Source organism: Carassius auratus, chromosome 8 (genome assembly GCF_003368295.1).
Source record: "Carassius auratus strain Wakin chromosome 8, ASM336829v1, whole genome shotgun sequence".
Classification (NCBI taxonomy): Eukaryota; Metazoa; Chordata; class Actinopteri; order Cypriniformes; family Cyprinidae; genus Carassius; species Carassius auratus.
Window position 1 is genome coordinate 16,166,125 of NC_039250.1, and position 12,328 is coordinate 16,178,452.

Genomic DNA, 12,328 nt, shown 5'->3' on the forward strand with positions numbered 1-12,328 from the left:
GGCCGCAGGACAGGGGTGTTTGTATGTAAGGGAGGAACAGCCCTTCTGCTGCAGCTGCTGGTGGGCTCCAGCAAAGACCCTCCGGTCAATGAGGAACTAATGCTTCACATTCACTCTCTACTGGTCAAAGTTGCTGACAAAACCAGAACTACACTCGTTTTAGCTTTGCCAAACCTGTAAGGACAAATGAACCATTTCCAGTGACATCACTTCCTCTTCAGACAGGAAGTTTGGTGTAAACTCTGAATGTGACTCTGAATCTAGTGAAGCATAATCTGCAGAACTACAAGCTGTTGCCGCCGTGCCTTCAGCTGCTCCGTGTCTGCTCAAGCAACTGTACGTTCACTCGTTTGATGTGCTCTGTAGAGCATTTCCGGTCAGGGATACATTTCTTTAGTGCATCACTAAATTGACCTGTGTTTACTTGTAGTGGTAAATGCTGTGTCGCTGGGAAAGAGTGGCGCTTTGGATATCATGTTCAAAATCATCGGACCCTACATTAAAAAGAGCACCACTCTGCTGAAGTACGTCATGTGTTCATGTTTACCGGATCTGAGAATCATATAATGCACTTACAATGCAATGTTACAAGAATGATACTCATCACTAAGTATGTGGTGACACATATTTTCTTTTCATTACTTGATTTGTTTGATTTGTTAGTGTAATTTATTGGGTCTTTTCCCAAACAGGGTGGTCTTGGACACATTGGCGTCATTACTGAAGTCTGCTAGATGCCTGTGAATGATTCTCACCCAACCTTTTAAGAACATATTAATATGAAAGACACAAAAAATATATGATTATTATTTAAATTGTAATAGTTAATAACACACTGTTTTATATGTATATATATATATATATATATATATATATATATATATATATATATATAATTTATTTGTCAAGAATGAATAACCATTTTGTAGTACCATAATCATGAGTTATTATATTAGATAACATTAATGGTAACCGTTTAGTATAGGGACTAATTCTCACTATTAACTAATTCCGTATTAGCATGCCTATTATTAACATATTGACTGTTTATTCTGCATTACCATATTAAAGATCCCTTAACCCTACACCACAACTGAACAGAACTACTACCACTAACTATTAATAAACACCAAATTTGGAGTTAGTGGTGAGACTTGGTCTCCAAACTAAAATGTGACCAATACATCTAATACTTGAATTCAGCAAGAATACATTAACAAAACATTGAACATTGAACAAAAGTGACAGTAAAATTTCTAATAGAAAAAATTAAATAAAAAAAAATCATGGTATAAAATTGTCACGGTTCATGAATTTACTCTCTCTCTCTGGTCTAACGTGTTGTTATGTGTGTGTCTATGGGCGTGGTCACTGATCAGCGATGATCAGCAGCACCAACTGGTTTCAATTTTTTGTCTCCTAAATAAGTTCAGTAACTAGTGATTCATGTTGTCAGATCGTTGTTTCTCCCCAGTGTGCTCCCGTACCTGTGTTTCCTGTGTTCCTAGTTCCTGCCTGAGTCTTCCTGGATCGTCGTTGTTCCTGGATCGTCACCTAGCACTGGATTACCGTTCACCATCACGAGGATTACACACTCACCGGGATTCGAGGGATCATCACTGGAGCATGCACCATCATCCGTTGTCCACCGAGGTCCCTGTGTCACCGTGCCATCAGCCTTGTGTCCGCCCCCTGTGTTACCCTGTGAACTAGTCGTGCTTTTCTGACTTTTGAGCTTTTGTCAATAAACACGCCTTGTGATTACATCCTGTCTCTGTGTTACGTAACAGAACGATCTGACCCTCATGGATGTAGCAGGCGCTTCCACGTGGAACGAGTTTGCGGCTCGAAATATCACTAGAATGGACACTCAGGAGGAAAACATCTTGCTCACAGGTGGGGGCGGTCCAAGCGCTTGTGATGCAGGTGTCCGAGCTCACCCAGCAGATTCAACAGCTACGAGTCTCCACTGCGCCACCCACACCGCCGATTCCACCCTCCCCTCCAGAGCCGCAGCCGCGGCGAGAACTGAGACTGCCTACACCAGAAGGTTATTCAGGTGAACCAGAATTTTGCAGAGCATTTCTTACCCAATGTTCTATGCACTTTGCATTACAGCCTCAGACGTTCAACCAAGAGTGATCCAAGGTGGCGTTTGTGCTGACGCTACTATCCGGTAGGGTGGCTCTCTGGGGAACGGCGGTGTGGGAGAACCAAGACCCATGCTGCGCCTCGTTCCAGGCACTCTCCGAAGAGATGAAGAGGGTTTTCGATCGGGCGGCGGCGGGTAGGGAGGCGGCCAGACTACTCGCCGATCTCCACCAAGGTCACGTTTCGGTGTTGGAATATTCGATCCAGTTCCGCACCCTGGCTGCAGAGTGCCGATGGAACGAGGAGGTGCAGTGGGACAGATTCCTACATGGGTTGGCTGACCGTATCCAGAGGGAGATTTACATGCTGGACCTTCCCACTAGTCTCAATGGACTTATAGAATTAGCACTTCGAGTGGATGCTCGCTTAAGCAAGATGGGCCGTTTCCAACAAGACCATCCAGTTCGTGGCATGGAGACCAGACATCCGGAAGTCCTGGATACAGTCAGTCCCTCTTACGATCCGGAGCCCATGCAGGTGGGTAGAGCTCGGCTTTCCCGGGAGGAGAGGGAATGGCGGCGATCCCAAAGACTATGCCTTTACTGCAGGGGGGCGGGCCACTTCATCCACTCGTGCCCGTTAAAAGATCAAGCCCGGTAGTAACGATGAGGCTACTATCGGGTGGGATCTCCACCGGGAAAACCTCATCCTCACCATCATCAGCTACTCTCCTTCCGGTAAGAGTATCATTTGGTTCGCATAAGGAAAGGAAGATGAATGGAAGACCGCATTTAATACCCCCAGAGGGCACTTTGAATACTTGGTTATGCCCTTCGGGCTATACAACTTGCCCGCGGTCTTCCAAGCACTCGTTAATGACATGCTGAGAGATATGGTTGATCAGTTCATATATGTTTACCTGGATGACATATTGATCTTTTCCTCTTCTCTCCAGGAACACGTTCAGCACGCCAGACGTGTGCTTCAGGGGTTGCTAGAGAATGGGCTTTTTGTCAAGGCGGAGAACTGCGTTTTTCATGCACAGTCAGTTCCCTTTTTAGGGTACATCGTCTCGTCTGAGGAAGTGCGTATGGATCCTGACAAAGTTAAGGCTGTGATAGATTGGCCAAGTCCAGATTCCAGTAAGGCCCTACAGAGGTTTCTGGGATTCGACAATTTTTATTGACGTTTTATTCGTAACTTCAGCCAACTAGTTGCTCCTCTGACCGCCTTGACCTCCCCCAGATTGACGTTCTGGTGGTCTGATACAGCGGAGGCTGTATTTGCCAAACTTAAGAGTCACTTCGTTTCGGCTCCCATCCTCGTTGCCCCTGATCCATCACGTCAGTTCGTGGTGGAGGTCGATGCATCAGAGGTGGGGGTAGGAGCAGTTCTTTCCCAACGTTCTTCCACAGACGATAAGATTCACCCTTGCGCGTTCTTTTCTCATCGTTTATCACCTGCCGAACGCAATTATGACATTGGTAACAGAGAGTTGTTGGCAGTCAAGTTAGCACTGGAGGAATGGTGGCACTGGTTAGAAGGGTCAGGGGTACCTTTTATCGTTTGGACCGATCATAAGAACCTAGAATATATTAGAACTGCTAAAAGATTCAACTCTAGGCAGGCTCGGTGGGCACTTTTTTTCACTTTTCTCTTTCGTACCGCCCGGGTTCCAAAAACATCAAACCTGATTCTTTATCTTGTGTTTCTGACCATTCCGAACACCCGTCCACTCCCGAGTGTATTTTACCCGAGACAATAGTGGTCTCCACTCTCAGATGGGAGGTCGAATCGAAGGTCATGAAGGCCTTAGAAGGGGTAACGCCTCCGCCCGATTGCCCACCGAACCGGTTGTTTGTGCCTGAGGAGTATCGGTCTGAAGTCATTCAGTGGGGTCATTGCTCCAGTATAGCTTGTCAACCAGGAGTTAATCATACCAGTTTTTTTGGTTAAGCAACGATTCTGGTGGCCGTTAATGGCTCGTGATATCTGTATTTTTTTTTTGCTTGCTCTGTTTGTGCCACTGGTAAGACGTCCAACCGACCTCCTGATGGGTTACTACAACCACTGTCATTCCCTTCGAGACCCTGGTCCCACATCATGCTAGATTTTGTTACCGCCCTCCCGCCCTCCCAGGGCAAGACTGTCGTTTTGACGGTCGTGGACCGGTTCTCGAAGGCGGCTTATTTTATCGCCTTGCCCAAATTACCTTCAGCCAAGGAGACAGCGGTTGCTGTCATAGATCACGTCTTTCGTTTACATGGCCTCCCGATAGACGTGGTCTCCAACAGGGGTCCCCCTGATTATTAGGGGCGACGGTTAGTCTCTCTTGGGGATTTCATCCCCAAAGCAATGGTCAATCAGAGAGGGCCAACCAAGATCTGGAGAGAGTATTGCGATGTTTGGTTACCCGGAATCCTTCCTCTTGGAGCCAACAACTTTCTATGGTGGAGTACACACACAATTCGTTGCCAGTGTCAGCTACGGGCCTTACTCCGTTTGAGTGCAGTTTAGGTTACCAGCCACCAGTTTTTGCCAGTACCGAATCCGAAGTCGCGGTCCCCTCCACTCACGCCTTTGTCCAGAGGTGTCACCACACTTGGACTAGAGCCCGTGAGACTCTTCTCCAAGTGGGGGCGTGCGCCAAGGCCAAGGCCGATTGCCACCGGTCAAAGCCTCCCGTATACGTCGTTGGTCAAAAAGTGTGGCTTTCTACTAAGAACATTCCTCTCCGCTCCGTCTCTAATAAGCTTACTCCCAAATTTATTGGCCCGTTTCCTGTCACCAAGATCATTAGTCCGGTGGCAGTCCGCCTCAAACTTCCTCCCACGTACAGGAGAATTCACCCCGCCTTCCATGTATCAAAGATCAAACCCGTGTTTTGGGCACCTATTAATCCGCCTGTCCCAGTTCCTCCCCCGCCGCGTCTCGTAGATGGGGAACCCACTTATTTGGTTAGCCCTATTCTGAACTCGAGAAGGAGGGGACGCGGATTTCAGTACCTGGAGGACTGGGAGGGTTACGGTCCAGAGGAGAGAAGTTGGGTTCCTGCTAGAGACATTCTGGATCACTCTCTGATCGATGATTACAATCATCAGGTAAGTCCATCAGGGAACGCCAAGAGGCGTTCGTAGGGGAGGGGGTACTGTCACGGTTCATGAATTCACTATCTCTCTCTCTCTCGTCTAACGTGTTGTTATTTGTGTGTCTATGGGCGTGGTCACCAGAGGTGTCAAGTAACGAAGTACAAATACTTCGTTACTGTACTTAAGTAGAAATTTGGGGTATCTATACTTTACTTGAGTAATTATTTTTCAGCCGACTTTTTACTTCTACTCCTTACATTTTCACGCAAGTATCTGTACTTTCTACTCCTTACATTTTAAAAAATAGCTTCGTTACTGCTATTTCATTCCGGATTGTTATCGTTCAGAGAGAGAGAAAGAAAAAAAACCTGTCCAGATAAATCGCGCCATCAGGATGGAGTGAATTTGATTGTGGTTGGATGAGAAGTATACACACATACCATTCCGACACCCTATTGGTTTGTACGCGATCCATCACACCTGCACATGACACAAATCACATCACACTCCAGCAAGGGCATAGACAGTTTTGGATTCGTTTATCAAACAATATATTTCTTAAAAGTAGGTTGGAACCGGTATCCGATCGCCTCAGAGTCAGTCCGCTTAAATTTCAAATGAAACCGGCGTCAGTCCGGTCTCCTTCCGTCTTTCAGCGCGCTCTTCAATCCGCCGACCACGGTTGGAGCAGCGCGAGCTCAAACAGAGACAGAGGACACAAGGTGTGTGTTTACCGATAGATTGTTAGAATATCTGTATCTGTGAAGTTCTTTGTTATAAATACAGTTTACAAAAGGTCACGATCAGTCGGTTTCTCATCTACTGTAAAGTTTCGCTTGTCACCGCTAATCACGAAACAGCCGTTTCCTCCAGCGACAATCTAGCCCTTAACACATATGAACGAACACATACTTTAATTACACTTATTTAAATATACTTCATTTAATCATACGTACTTTATACATACACTGCTGTGCAAATGTCCTAGGCAGTATTTTCACTTAAAAGAATGGTGTTCGGCCAGTTATTTATATATTTTGCTGTAGTGTCAGTATAAAATATCAGTTTACATTTCCAAACATTCATTTTGCCATTGTCAAACTCCTTGTGCATTCAAAATCGCACTAGATTATTATTAAAATTAATGGCAAACTGCTGTCCTACAGACACATTGCAGCAAAAGATATAAATAACTGGCTTAAAACCCTTTTTTGGGGTGAAAACACTATTCTTTCTTTTCCATAAGACTTTTTCACAGTACTGTATTTTAAAAACGAGATTGTAGCTACTTTATAAAGAATGAGCATACAGTCATTCACAGAACTGATTTAAGACAGTGACAGACAGCACTCATCTTAACTAAATATCAGAGTGAGTGACAGAGATACAGTAGAAACATTATGTGTACTTTTGTATTAAATAATGACCCAGATTGTGAAATACATTTATTAGCCTTAGATTAAGGGAAGCACAACTTGGGAAATGAGAGCATCCAAGGTGAAAGCTATGGATTTATTTTAAATATTTGTAATGTTCTTTAATGTTATCCATAGTTTTTTTTTGTAGTTCTTTTTTTTTTTTTTTTTTGTATCGGTTCAGGCACGTTGAGGCGCCAGTACCATTTTAAAAGTATCGAAAAGGCACTGGACCCTACTTAAAAGTTATTATTTATTTCTCACTACTGGCTCATTTGCCAAATGGGTGCTTTCTCTTCGTCCTCCACAAATTAAGCTACTGTAGGTAGTTGGGTAGTGAGACGTTTTAATAAATTATCGTTTGCGATTGATGACGCAAATGACAATGTTGTGATATCTAGGCTATAGAGCATCACAGTCCCACCCACAGCTGGTGCCGGAACTAAAAATTCAATGCAATTTCTGCATTGACATTTGGGGTATAAGCCATTAAAACTTAACCATACATGGTAGACTTAAAACCAGCTACGGCTGTACTAAGCAACAGTATATGCTCATATAAACGTAAAAAGATCATGGGGCACTAACCTTGTTTTGATATAAATGCCTTTTATTTGCGATGTCTTGGCTAAGTACTTCATTACCCACAATCCTGAACAATCCCACAATCCCACAGTGATGCATCTGATTGGTGGAGCTCGTGTAACCGTCTGGTTAAACCCCTCGAAGGTCCGTGAAGACTGAAGATCATTAATAAAAAAATAAAATAAAATAAAAACCTGTGTTGCGTTTTTGCACGGTAGACTTATCAGTGCAATCATGATCTCGTTAACCACTTTCACACACGCACACAATATAAAATACACGATGATAAAATAAAAATCAATACACAATACATATATAAAACACTATTTATTTACACGATTAATACTGAAAGAACTGCTATTACTGCACATTCACTATATAAAATAAAATTCACTGGAGGAAAAAGTTCGCGCGAGCGGCCGTCATCAGATTTGGATGTCGCTCAAAAGGCTCGTTGCCTCGTTCGCAGTTGTGGCTTCAGTCTAATTCAATGAGGCGCGGTGGTTTATGGGATGAGTAGTTCCTGCGCTCGAAATGAAAATATGTACACAGTCTTGTACCTTTGACTTTTTTTGGATTTTGTCTTAATTTTTTCACTTGAAATAATATGTTATATGCTTCTGAGTTCAGCCGTAGCTGGTTATCCTCACACATGCTCTAAAACTCTTTAGATACGGATTTTTCCGAAAGTGAATGGGAGAAATGAATGGGAAATTTACTTCCGGCACCAGAGCTCTCTCGGGCTGTGGGTGGGACTGTGAAGCTCTATATCAACTTTGTAACTCGTTACCCTCCGAACACTGGACATAGCAGACGTATGTACCGAATACAAGAAGCTATCAATCAAGAAGGTATCAGGATTATGAGTTATTTTTCATTTTTAGTTTTTGATTAATCACTTGGAGTAATCATTCATTTTGACAGCACTATAATGTTTATTGTAAATAGTCAACCATACAAGTGTAATTGTTACTAAGCCTGCACCAATGTTCTTGTCCATTGCCCTCACAGATTCCTGCAGCTAAGCTTGGATGTACATTTACATTCCATTCAAGGTTATTGATGACAAGCCTCTGAAGTTTGACTTTTTGCACCATAACAATACTTATTGGCAACTAGTCATCATATCTCTAGCTCTTTAATGTATTTGCATTGTACTAAAATGAGTTCATTTTCAATGGGCATATATGTGGTTGAAACAGGTAGCCTAGTGCATCCCAAATTTTTCAATATGAACATTTTAATATAACATTATAGTCATTATGGCCTTTAGAAAAATGTTTTTTTGTGGCGGTGGGGTAGTGCACAATAGGCGCTTGTGGCACGGCCCAAGCTTTTGTTCTTAATGGCATTTTTTTTCCTTACATTACTTTTACTTTTATACTTTAAGTCGTTTTTTAAACCAGTACTTTTACACTTTTACTTGAGTAAAAAGCTTGAGTTGATACTTCAACTTCTACAAAAGTCTTTTTAAACCCTAGTGTCTATACTTCTACTTGAGTAATGAATGCCAATACTTTTGACACCACTGGTGGTCACTGATCAGCGATGATCAGCAGCGCCAGCTGGTTTCAATTGTTTGTCTCCTATATAAGTTCAGTAACTGGTGTTTCATGTTGTCAGATCGTTGTTTCTCCCCAGTGTGCTCCCGTACCTGTTTCCTGTGTTCCTAGTTCCTGCCTGAGTCTTCCTGTGTCGTCATTGTTCCTGGATCGTCACCTAGCACTGGATTACCGTTCACCATCACGAGGATTACACTCACCGGGATTCGAGGGATCATCACTGGAGCACGCACCATCATCCGTTGTCCAACGAGGTCCCTGTGTCACCGTGCCATCAGCCTTGTGTCCGCCCCCTGTGTTACCCTGTGAACTAGTCGTGCTTTTCTGACTTTTGAGCTTTTGTCAATAAACGCCTTGCGATTACATCCTGTCTCTGTGTTACGTAACAAAAATGTTTCCTCAAAACACTAAGTAGCACATCTGTTTTCCACATTCATAATAATAATAATCAGAAATGTTTTTTGAGCAGCAAATCAGTATATTATAATGATTTCTGAAGGATCATGTGACACTGAAGACTGGAGTAATACAGCTTTGACTCACAGGAATAAATTATATTTCAACATATTGAACTATTGACCATAAAAATAAAAAAATATTACCGACCCCTAACATTTCTGAGCAGTATCTCACACACACACACACATATAAATATAAATATATCCAGCACAAAACACGTTATTGGAGTGCTGTTGTGATGTCTATAACAGGTATTCCTTGCATGTGATCTTCTTTGTGAAAGAGCACCTGAGTAAACTGTGTGAGAGGGGTTATTACTGCATGTTAATATGGATAATAGCAAATACATTTACTGAGCAACCGAATGGTTTTTCTTTGCTCAAACAAATTTTTTTTTGTTTGTTTTTGTTTTTGCGATTGTTAATTTCTGTTCAAAATATAATGTAATGTGCTTGCAAAATATAGTTCTCGGTGCTCAAAACTTACAATTACTCGCTCAAGATTGAGGCACGCATATAACGCCATATATAAACACTCTCACACTCATCCTCATGCAGGCTCACAAGCACCCATTTTCAATAAACACTTATACTCATACTCATACTCACTACTTTGTTGAAGCACCTTTGGCACCAATTACAGCTCTCAAATAGTTTTGGGTGTAATGCGACAAGCTTTAATTATCATCTTTTGGCAATTATGTGCTGTTCTTCTCCTCGCCTCTTCACCTCTCAACCTCTGTCAGGATTGATGGGGGCAGACGCAAATTTTCAGGTTTCTCCAGAAATATTTGACTGGGTTCAAGGACAAGCTCTGGCTGGGCCACTCAAGGACATTCACAGAGTTGTCTATAATTGACTCTTGTTTTGTGCTTATGGTCATTGTCCTGTTGGAAGGTAAACCTTCTGCCCAGTTTCTGAATGCTCTTGACTGTGTTTTCTCAATATCTCAACATTTTGGTGCATTGAACATTTCTTCTACTCTGATGAGTCCCTCAGTCCCTGTCGCTGAAAAACTGCCCCACAGCATGAGGCTGCTACAAGCACACTTTACTTTTGGGTTGGTTCTCTGCAGGTGATGAGTAGAGCTGGTTTCCTTCAAACATGATGCTTGGAATTGAGGTTCATCAGACCAGAGAATCTTGTTTCTCAGTGTCTGAGGGTCCTTTAGGGGTCCTTTTTTTTTTTTTTTTTTTTTTTTTTTTTTGCAAATTCCAAGTGGTTTTCATTAGTCTCCACTGAAGAGAGGATTGAGTTTGGCCGTAAAGCCCAGATCAGTGGAGTGTTGCAGAGATGTGTGTCCTTCTGTAAGTTTCTCCCATCTGCATATATGATCATGGCACTCAACTAGAGTGACCATCAGGTTCTTGGTTACCAGTATAGACAAGGCCCTTCTCCATCAATTCACTCTAGGAAGAGTCCTGGTTCTTTCAAACTTCTTTCATTAATGGTAACAGAGTCTACATGCTTCTGTGAACCTTTAACAAAAATGTTCTGTACCCTTCCCCAGATCTGTGCCTCGATACAATCCTGTCTCAGACATTTACAAACAATTCCTTGGAGTTCATGGCTTAGTTTGTGTTCTGACATGCACTGTTAACTGGGGGTTCATATATAGACAGAAGTGTGCCTTTTCAAATCAGGTGAACTCCAATCAAGTTGTAGAAATATCTCAGGGATGATCAGTGAAAAGATGGATGCATCTGAGCTCAATTTTGAGTGTCAAGGCAAAGGCTGTGAATACTTATGTTTTTTTTAATGTTTTTTTTTAATATAAATTCACAATGATTTTAAACAAACTTCTTTCATTTTGTCATTATGGGGTGTTGTTTATAGAAGATAATAGGGAAATAATTAATTTAATCCATTTTGGAACAAGACTGTAACATAAAAAAATTGGGAAAAAGTGAAGCGCTGTGAATACTTTCCGGATGCACTGTACATGCAATGCATCTTTTTCGTGTGTCCTCATGCGTACTTGTACACACTCACTTTCACGAACACTCTTGCATGCATCCACTTTCATTAACTCTCACATGCACTCACTCTCACAAACATTTTTAATGTGTCCTCATGCTCTTTCTTTATTGAAAAATAACATGTCCTTATGCATTCTTACATGCACTCACTCTCATAAATACTGTTACGTCCTTAGGCGTAATTTAAGGTGTTATTTGTGCAGTATTTAATTTTTCACATGCATCCTTATGCACACTCACATGATTTCCCATGTGTGTCTTCATACATGTCCACATGCATTCAGTCTCAGGAGCACTCACATACGTCCTCATGCACACTCACATGCACTTTATCGCCTGAACACTCTCACATGCATCCCAAAGCATGCGCTATGATCACTTGCATACGTTCTGAAACACTTTCACATGCACACTTAAATCACTATCTATTGAATACTTTTGCATCCACACTCCTATGTACTCCCTAATGAACACTTAAATATGTTCTCATGCCTTTAGAACGCGTATTCTAAAGTACACTCTCACATCCACTATTGCATGCACACTTCCAAGCACACACTTACTCATGAACACTGTTGTGCCCTTTTGTATGCATTGTCACATGCACATTCTCAAGCATGCTGCCATGCACTCTGAAATTCACTTTTTTATAAACACAGAAATCCATTTTCTTAAGCACTTTGAAATGCACGTTCCTGTGAATTATCGCATACTCTTTCATGTTCTTTCATCCACAAGGTTCAGTGCTATTATCATTTCAGCCTCTCATACACTCATGCATATATTCGAGTTTACATCCTCCCATGAACACACTCATATACAGTACACTTTCTCATGCACTCTCCCATGCATTCTTGCATGCACCAGCGCATACGCTTATTAAATCACTCTTCCATGCATTCTTAAATGTACCTGTGCATATGCTTCTTCAAGCACTCTTCAGTGAATCGCACTCAGGCACTCTTCCATGCATTCTCTCATGCAAGCTATCAGTAATGTGATTTTCATTTCAGACTCTATGTATAGGTGTGGCACACTTAGCAATGCTGTAATGTGTGTTTATAGGAAGCTGTCTGGTGGTGTTTCTGTCTGGCTAATAAAAGGACAAACTTTAAATCCAAAGAACTGCATGCTTTCATTAGCCATATT